At 42.5% G+C, this 10782-nt stretch overlaps 1 pseudogene; it reads left to right on the top strand.

The window, feature by feature from the left end:
* LOC107619346 overlaps positions 1-10782 on the top strand; it is a 30448-nt pseudogene that overhangs the window by 9835 nt on the left and 9831 nt on the right.

The raw sequence follows: 10782 nt of genomic DNA on the forward strand, positions 1-10782 counted from the left end.
ACACTAAATACTAAATTTTAAACTCTAAATATTATTTAATTTTAAATTTTAATAATATAAAATTAAAATATTAACTAATATTAATAAAAAATATTGATCCTCTAATATTTTTATATTTTTTATTGTAGAGATATTTTAAAATTTATTGAAGATTAAAGTATTCAACAAAAAAATTTTTCGAGATTAATTTAAATCGGGATATTATTTATAAATAAATAGATAAATAAATTTGGTTCATCTTGTGTAAATACACACAAAATATATATCATATATATGATACAAAGCTGTAAATTAGTTATGTTATCAAATCATAAATCATTACATCATTATATGAATCTTTTGACCAGCCTTTGAATCATAAACTTAATATCTTCTCAAATCAACGAGCTTTCTTCGGTAAACAAAAGTATCTTCAGGATCAGATAGTCAAAAAAATTAATGAAAATAAAGAGATCGATTCACAAATAATAAAAAGTAAATAGGTTATTATTGAGGATAAAAATAATCATAATTATTGACACCCTAACACCGTGGCTGCAGTTACTGTGGCGATCGTATCACATTTTCACAGATCTATTGACACCTTAACATCGTAATACGTGACACCCTGTTTATAATATTAAATATTTTTTAATGATATTCATATCATTTTTATACGATATATATATATATTGTTCATATCCTAACCCAACGCTAAAACGCAAGTCTTGATAAAGGCCCAACCCAAAAAAGTTGGTCCCCCGTTTGACACCGACCTTCTCTCTAGAAGTCGGATCTGATCACGACTTGGCATAAGGAAGTCGGGGATCTGACTTGGCATAAGGAAGTCAGGAGTAAAGAGTAGCTGACATATAACACTAATTCAAATAAGTAACTGTCCTCCAAAATCTCTCACCCACTTCCAGGAGCCATATCTCAACTTCCTTAAGATAAAGGGACTGTTATTCCCCTTAAAAGATGGAACCACTCCAACGGTGGTTATTGGTACACCACTATAAATACACTGACACCCCTCAAGTGTCTCGAAGTTCCAATACTCTCTAAACTTGCACAGACCTTTGCTGACTTAGGCATCAGAATGTCTTTGCAGGTACCAACCCCATTCTCTCACACATACGAGTCGGACGGAGGCTCCCAAACACAAACCTACTCGGAGGCTTCACCCTCAGACGATTGGGCCAACCCAATGAGTCTAGCCCGTTAATCTCCGGTTACCCATCGTAACATTGGTGCCGTTGTCAGGGACCCGAGGGATCATTCAAGAATGGCAGACAATTCACCTGAAGATGGCCACACGGCGTCTGATTCTGAGCAAGAGAATCTGGACGTTGGAAACAATGACGCAGACATAGCCACTCACCAAGGCGCGACCAACCGGAACAGAGAAGGCACCTCGGGGTTAAAGGACCCAAAGGCAAATTCTTCTGAAGGGCACGAGTCCGGAAAAGAAGGACAACCCCATGCAACCGACTTCATGGGACTGTTCCTCGGCCAGCAAGGACGTTTGCAGCAGCTGGAACAGGAGTTAGAACGACAGCGAGAGGCGGAGAGGAACTTGAGGAATGAGATAGAGCGACGAAAGGAGCTAGAAGAAAAACTCTTAAGGCTGGAGTCCACTCTCAAAAATTGAAGCTCCCGTAACGACCGAGAAGATTCCTCCTTTGGAGGAGAAGACCCATTCAGTGAGGACATAATGAGGGAAAAAGTTTCGAGGAACTTCAAAAGCCCTGATATGGACCTCTATGACAGAATCACGGACCCGAAGCATCATCTAAGCAACTTCAAAAGTCGGATGTATCTGGCTGACGCTTCTAATGCTACTCATTGCAAAGCTTTCCTGTCCACCTTGTCAAAAGCAGCGATGAAGTGGTTTGACAGCCTTCCTCCAAGGTCGGTCACTAGCTTCGATGACCTCTCGCGAAAGTTCCTGATGCGGTTCTCCATCCAGAAAGACAAAGTGAAGCACGCGACGAGCCTCTTGGGAGTCAAACAGGAGGTCGGAAAACCTTTACAGGACTATATGGAAAGGTTCAATAAAGCGTGCCTGGAGATTCAAGACCTGTCCACGGAGGCAGTAATCATGGGGCTAGTAAATGGACTTCGAGAAGGTCCCTTCTCTCAGTCCATATCAAAAATACACCCGACCTCCCTGAGCGATGTACAAGAGAGAGCTGAGAAGTACATCAACATGGAGAAAAATGCCAGACTACGAGAGCCGAGTTGGCGACCTGGGCACTCTCACTCATCAAAAGAGAAAGAAAGAGAGCCCAAGAAAAAAGAGGAAGTCGGCCCCGAAAGGCCTAGGAGATATCACTCTTATACTCCTCTAAGAGTTTTCCTAGTTGATGTCTATAGGGAAATCTGCCATACTGAAAGGCTACCACCCCCTAGACCCATAAAAAATAAAAAGGGGAGAAGTCGCGGCGACTATTGTGAGTACCATAAGATATACGGTCACCTAACAAATGATTGTTACGACCTTAAAAACGTGATAGAAAAGTTGGCCAGAGAAGGTCGACTTGACAGATATCTCGTGGAAATGACTGACCATCATGGGAAAAGGAAGCGAGACGACGAGGACCGAAGAGATCCACCCCCACAAACCCCAGAAAGACATATACATATGATATCAGGGGATTCGGGGGAGGCGGCCTCACAAAGTCGGCTGGCAATAGGCATTTGAAGGAAGTCTACCAGGTCGGGGGCCAGGCTGCCGACCTCCCTACTATCTCATTTACCAAAGAAGATGGACAAGGAATCATACCTGGACATGACGATCTGGTAGTGATAACCATGATCCTTACCAATGCCATCTTCATAGAACCCTGGTAGATCAGGGGAGCTCGGTCGACATTCTTTTCAAACCAACATTCGATAAGCCGGGATTAGAGGAAACGGAATTAAGAGCTTACCCTGACACCCTATATGGCCTAGGAGATACGCCAATAAAACCACTGGGATATGTACCCCTTCACATGACTTTCAGAAAAGGGGGAAAAATCCAAAACTCTAAGCATCGACTTCATAGTCATCGATGTGGGGTCAGCCTATAATGCCTTAATTGGTAGAACTACCCTAAATCGGATCGGAGCAGTGGTATCCACTCCTCACCTTTGCATGAAATTTTCAACGCCAGAGGGAATAACAACCATCAGAGGAGACCAGAAATTAGCAAGAAAATGCTACAATGAAAGCCTGAACCTGAGAGAGAAAGAAAAGGAGGTGCACACCATTGAGCTCGGAGGAGTCAGAGCTAAGGAAGAATTGCAGCCACAACCTGTGGGAAAGACTGAGGAGGTACAGGTTGGAAAAGAGGAAGGAAAAAATACCAATATAGGAACTGACTTGAAAGAAGAGTTGAAGAAGAAGCTTATAAAGCTCCTACAACAAAATTCCGACCTCTTTGCCTGGAAAGCCTCCGACATGCCAGGGATAGATCCCAAACTCATGTCCCACAAATTATCAGTTTACCCTGGATCGCGACCTGTTCAACAAAGAAGACGGAAGCTCGGACCTGAAAGGGCTCAAGTGGTAGAAGAACAAGTGCAAGCACTCCTAGAAGCTGGGTTCGTTAAAGAAGTCAAATATCCGGCGTGGTTGGCAAATGTGGTGCTAGTCAAAAAATAAAACGGCAAGTGGAGGATGTGTGTCGATTATACCGACCTGAGCAAGGCGTGTCCCAAAGACCCATATCCACTTCCAAGCATTGATACTCTAGTGGACTCCAGCTCAGGGTATCAATACTTGTCGTTTATGGACGCATACTCAGGATATAATCAAATCCCGATGTATAGGCGGGATCAAGAAAAAAGCATCATTCATCACGCCTAGAGCAAACTATTGCTATGTGGTTATGCCCTTTGGTCTAAAAAACGCTGGAGCCACATATCAAAGGTTGATGAATAAGGCGTTTTCACCTCACCTTGGGGGATTGATGGAAGTCTATGTAGACGACATGCTAGTAAAAACCAAGAATGAGACTGACCTCTCACAAGTCTTCAACACCATAAGGTTACATGGGATGAGGTTGAATCCCACAAAATGTACCTTCGCAGTGGAGGTTGGAAAATTTCTAGGATTCATGCTTACACAAAGAGGAATCAAAGCTAATCCCGACAAGTGTAAGGCAGTCCTAGAAATGAAAAGCCTGACTTGTTTAAAAGAGGTCCAGCAGCTAAACGGCCGACTTGCCGCCCTCTCCAGATTCTTGGCGGGATCAGCATTAAGATCTCTACCACTCTTTTCTCTACTAAGAAAGGGATGCCAGTTCGAATGGACTCTTGAGTGCGAAGGAGAATTCTAGGAGTTCAAAAAATTTTTAAGCCAACCTCCCATTCTGACCCGACCTAAAATCGAGGAAGAATCGTCCTGTATTTGTCCGTAGCAGACAAAGCTGTGGCATCAACTCTAATACGGGAAGATGAGGTTGGGTAGCATCTTGTATACTTCACCAGCAAATTTCTACAAGGCCCCGAATTAAGGTATCAAAAACTTGAAAGTTTGCGTATGCCTTAATAGTAGCCTCTCGAAGGTTACGACCTTATTTTCAAGCTCACACAATAAGAGTCCGAACGAACCAACCCATGAAGCAAATCCTCCAGAAGATGGACATTGTGGGTAGGATGGTTCAATGGGCAATAGATCTATCCGAGTTCGACTTAAAGTATGAAACTCGGGCAACAATAAAAGCCTAGTGCCTCACCGACTTCGTAGCAGAATATGCAGGAGATCAAGAGGAAGAATCCACTACATGGGAATTATACGTAGACGGATCCTCAAACAAAATAGGAAGCGGTGCAGGCATAATACTGGTCGACAAAGGGGGGACGCAAATAGAAGTCTCCCTCAAGTTTAAATTCCCAGCTTCTAACAACCAGGCAGAATATGAAGCCTTGATTGCAGGATTAAAACTCGTAGAAGAGGTCGGTGCAATGAAAATAGTGATATTCAGCGACTCTCAGGTGGTGACATCCCAAATAAATGGAGAGTATCAGGCTAAAGACCCCAACATCAAGAGATACTTGGATAAAACCTTGGAGCATCTCAGGCGCTTTGCAGAAACCGAGGTCAAGCATATAACCCGGGATCTCAACAGTAGAGCAGACGCCCTCTCCAAGCTAGCAAGTACCAAGCCAGGGGGGATAATAGAAGCCTGATCCAAGAAACTCTCCAAGAACCCTCTCTAGCAAAAACAGAGGCCAAACAAGACATCCTTGAAGTCTCCGGATTAGACCTCGGATGGATGAATCCTTTAGTCGAATACTTAAAATTCGACATTCTACCCAAAGAGGAAAAAGAAGCCAAGAAAATTCGGAGGGAAGCACAAAACTACACTTTGGTGAAAAATATCCTCTATAAAAGGGGGATATCAACGCCATTATTAAAGTGCGTTCCAACCTCAAGGACGACAGAATTCTTAGAAGAAGTCCATAATGGTATCTGCGAAAATCACCTCAGAGCAAGGTCCCTGGCTAGGAAAGTCATCCGAGCTGGGTTCTACTGGCCAACCTTGCAAAGGGACGCCATAGAATTCATAAAGAAATGCCAACCATGTCAAATGTATTCAAACTTCCACATCACTCCCCCCGAAGAGCTCATTAGTATAACTTCTCCATGGCCTTTCGCAAAATGGGGATTGGACTTGTTAGGACCATTCCCCCAAGCACCTGGACAAGTAAAATACCTAATAGTAGGGGTAGACTACTTCACGAAGTGGATAAAAGTAGAACCATTGGCCACCATCACCGCCCAGAGAAGTCAGAAGTTTCTCTACAAAAATATTGTCACAAGGTATGGAGTACCTCATTCCATCACCACTGATAATGGAACACAGTTCACCGACTCAACCTTCAGAAACCTAGTAACCAGTATGAAGATCAAGCACCAGTTCACCTCGGTAGAACATCCACAAGCAAATGGGCAAGCCGAGGCAGCTAACAAAGTCATATTGGCAGGGTTGAAGAAAAGGTTACAAGAGGCAAAGGGAGCCTGGGCTGAAGAACTCCCACAAGTACTTTGGGCTTATCGGACTACACATCAGTCTGCCACAGGGAAAACACCCTTCTGACTTGCTTATGGCGTAGAAGCCATGATACCAGTTGAAATCAGCGAGCAAAGTCCAAGGGTGAACTTCTACGATGAGGTCGAAAATATACAGGGGCACAAAGAAGAACTGGAATTACTCCCTGAAGTCTGAGAACAAGCGCAGATAAGAGAAGCAGCGTTGAAACAAAAGGATGGCAAATAGATATAATAGTCATTCGAAGAAGTTTCACCCCAGACGACTTGGTTTTGATTAGAAATGATATCGGAGTCAATAAATCTGGGGAGGGAAAGCTCGATGCTAATTGGAAGGGACCATACAAAATTAGTGAGGTCTTAGGAAAAGGCTACTATAAGGTGTCCGACTTAAACGGCGCCGAGCTACCTAGGTCGTGGCATGCTTGTAATATGAAATGGTACTATAGTTAAATGAGAACTCCATTCCCTGATGTACTCTTTTCCCAACTTCATGGTTTTTTCCCAAGGAAAGGGTTTTCCTGAAGGGGAGTTTTTAACGAGGCATCAAAGTGGAGGCTAAGGGGCTGCAAATTGGCAAAAACCCTTAGTAGCAAAAAGTACCTTTGCAAATAAATAAAGATCTTTTCCATATCTCTTTATAAAATTCCTTTTTACGTTATTTTCACTCTTTCTATGAAACGCGTCGACTTAAACTCGACAAAACGTGAAAATCTTATGAACCAACCTAGATGGTCGTCAGGATAAAACGACGAGGTACAAGTCGGTGTAAAGAGGTTATAAAAGCAGATCATAAAAGAACTCGGAAGTTAATTGACTAAGATCTCTTTCATTTTAAATATCTCTTTTAAATTCCCTTTTTATTCCCTTTCTACGAAACGCGCCGACTTAAGCTCGACAAAGCGTGAAAATCCCATGAACCGACCTAGATGGTCGTCAGGATGAAACGACGAGGTACAAGTCGGCGTAAAGAGGTTATAAAAGTAGACCATGAAAAAACTCGGAAAATAACCGACTCACAAGTCGGGAAACCCGAGATGAAATGAAATGCATCGCAAAAATAACCTAAGTTATAAAAGCTCAATAAAAGAAAAATTGAGTGCAGGGAATACCAAAAAGAGATAAGAAAATCCATCAAAAGGCCAAAAGCAGAGGCTGTCCTAAGTCCTGTAGGAAAATTCAAAATAACTTAGAACAAAAGACAGCCAGCCAAGATAAAAGATTTTCAAGGCAAAAAGATTGAAAAGGGTTTTTTCGCAAAAAATAACCTAAACAGAAAGCATGCACGCAACAAATATAGCCTAAACCCTTATCCAAAAAAGGGTATTTTTAAATATTTTGTTTACGGCCACAAAAATCCAAGAAATGTCAAACTGCCACCACAAAGAAACAAAATATAAAAATTGTTTAAAAAACAGGGGACGCACAGGCCGGGCCCCCATATAGCCACAATCTGTTAATTAGGAGGAAGATCACCACCAAGAGAAGGGTCATCACCACCAGAAACGGGAAGAGAAGTCGGAGCAGCACCAGGAGGGGGAGGAACAGAAGAGGAACTCGGCACGTCTCCCCGAAGAAGAGACATCACCATCTTTTGTCCCCTCGTCTTCAGCTCAGAGTCAGTCGCAGGTATGGGAGGGAAGACAATGGCACCGTCCACTACGATCTTGTCAGAATCTAATGAAGAGAAGTCCAAGTCGGGAGCAATAACTCCGACTTGTTCCTTAAAAATCCTCCATGCCTCCTCTGCACCCTCAGCGATCGACCTCCAAGTCCTAAAAAGCGTCCTGACACCCAGAAAGCTCCTTCTTCAGATCCAGATTCTCCCCAAAGAGCCTAATGTAATTCTTCTCTGCCTTCTCCTTGAGGCTCTCTGCCATGGCACACTGGCCCATCAATTTCTTCTCCCGAACCCGAACCCGATCCTTCTCCTCCTTTAACTTGGTAACCTCCTCCTTTAACTTCTTCTCCTCTTCCTGGTATAAGAAAATTCTCCCCTCAAGCTCCTCAACCTTTCGGGCAGAACCCAAAGAGCTAAGGGGAGTATGTTCAAAAATATCTAGGAGTTTCGTACACACCCCAACTACCCAGATGCTCCCCTGAACTATAACATTCAGATGGTTCCGAACCATAGTATCATCCATATTAATCGATGAATGGGGAAAAATATGGTTCCGGACAAATTGGGGACCATCGAACGTAACCCCGGAAGAAGAGCCAAAAGTCTTTCGCTTCTTCTTCTCGGGCTCAGGGGAAGATCAAGGCGGAGGGGGAGGAGAAGGAAGAGAGGAAGTAGAAGAAGAGGATACCATGAGAGGACGGGAGGAAGTCCCCAAATTGTGAGGAGGAGGAAGAGGAGGAAGAGTACCAGTAGCCCTTGCCGCATCCACCCGCGCCCGAGATCTTTTCTTGGCATCTTGAACTTTTTGATAAGAAGAGACAGAAGCTTTCTTCACCATTTCTGAAAAAGAAGAAGGCAAAGAATCAATTTACAAGGAAATCGGAATTTCAGAGTCAGAAATGATTAAAACAAGTCGGAGCAAATAAAAAAACAATCATATCTACCTATTTGGGTCCGAAAAAAATTCGGAGACCCTTGGAGAAATTTCTTTGTATCCAAATAAGGGGCCCTCCTCCAAACTTCTCGGAGGAACCCCACGACAGCCTCCTCGACCTCATCTAAATCGTCCAAACCATACTTCTCCATAGGAGAAGCCTCCAACCAGTATAAAGGGAAGCAAGGAGCAGAATTTTCATCTAGGAAAAAGGGGTGGTGACCCTCTACAGCTTGAACTTTAAAGAAGAAATTTTTGAAATCATGGAAGGATTCATCAAAAAGGTTGAAAACTCTCCGGCCTTGAATAGCCCCGAAAGATACCACTGTTGTTTATTATTTTGCCCACTAAAAGGCTTGGTCATATGAAAGAGATAAAAGAAAATTTTCAAAGAGGTCAGAAAAGTCTAAGGCTTAACTGACAAGCTGGTAAACCTTTAAGAAACCCTAAGAGTTGGGATGAAGTTGAGTAGGAGCGACACGGCAGTGATACAGGACAGAAATCTCAAAAGCAGAAAAAGGTAGAAAAACTCCCAGGTGGGTGAAAAAGCTCTCATACATAAAAAAGAAATGAGGGTCCTCGTCAGAGGCCCTCCCAAAACAAACCCGGTCTTCTGAACCCAGGGCAACCAATTCGTATCTTGGCTCATCCTCATCAAAAACAAAGATTCTATGGTGAGTACGGAGATCGATAATATAGTCGATATCCACTAAATGGCTTTCTCCCAGAACGGTGACATCCACCCACTGTGCAAGGGACTCTAGAGAAGACATCGTTTCCTAAAGGATGGCGAAACCTACAAAGGAAAAAGGAAAATGGATCAAAAACAGGGTCTCTAAGGGGCTTAGGGTCAGACCCTCAACAAAACAGAGTCACTAAAGCCTATGGTTAATACTCCTCACTAAAAAACATGCAAACAGAAGCACTTACAAGGAAAAAAGAAGAGAAGAAGAACTAACCTTCGCTTGAAGAAATGTAGAGGCAGCAGTAACTCGAAGAAAGAAGAAGTTTTCTGCGAACAGAAGAAGTTTTCTGCGAACAGAAGAAGTCTCTTGCGAATGGAGAGTGTAAGTGCAAAAGTTTTCAGAAACGAAACAAAGAAAGAGAGGGAAAGTATTTATAAACACATCAGGGGCATAATGGTAAAAGTCAAGAGTAGTCATTAAAGAAATGTGCCGTTACCAATGTAACTGCTTCCCATGTGTAAATACGCAAATTCCTAATGGACGCGACTGTTGGAAAATTTTGAATCACGTCGGTTTCGAAAAACCACGTCGGTTCTTCATCATGTCAGCCATAAACCCGAGTTGAAATACTCGAGTCCAAACTCTTAAAGAAAAGAGATCGTACCCGAGTAGGGGCACTGTTCATACCCTGACCCAACGCTAAGGCCCAGGTCCAAGATAAAGGCCCAACCCAAAAAGGTTAGTCCCCCGTTCGACACCGACCTTCTCTCTAGAAGTCGGATCTGATCACGACTTGGCATAAGGAAGTCGGGAGTAAAGAGTAGCTGGCAGATAACACCAATTCAAATAAGTAACTACCCCCAAAATCTCTCACCCACTCCCAGGAGCCATATCTCAACTTCCCTAAGATAAAGGGACGGTTTTTCCCTTTAAAAGGTGGAACCACTCCAACGGTGGTTATTGGTACACCACTATAAATACACTGACACCCCTCAGTTCCAATACTCTCTAAACTTGCCCAGACCCTTGCTGACTTAGGCATCGGAGTGTCTTTGCAAGTACCACCCCCCATTCTCTCATACATACGAGTCGGACGGAGACTCCCAAACGCAAACTTGTTCGGAAGCTTCACCCTCAGACGATTGGGCCAACCCAACGAATCTAGCCCGTTAATCTCCGGTTACCCATCGTAACATATATATATATATATATAATATCTAATTAAAGAATAATATGTTACTAAATTAACTTGTTTAATTATTTTTTTTTCTGTTTAGCTTTTTATTTATTCGAATTACAACAAAAAATGAAGTAAAATTATGAATTTTACCAACTGAACAAATAAATCATTACAAATTTTATCATAAAACAAATTTCAATTACAAAACAAATTAATCTGTTTAAAAAGAAATTTCACATTCTAATTTCATAAATCCAAATCATCGTATTTTTACCACGTTAAATAAAATTTTATTTATCCCAACTTAACATGTAACATCGTAAGACTTATATTTCATATTCAA

This window comes from Arachis ipaensis, chromosome B09, assembly GCF_000816755.2.
Source record: "Arachis ipaensis cultivar K30076 chromosome B09, Araip1.1, whole genome shotgun sequence".
Lineage (NCBI taxonomy): Eukaryota > Viridiplantae > Streptophyta > Magnoliopsida > Fabales > Fabaceae > Arachis > Arachis ipaensis.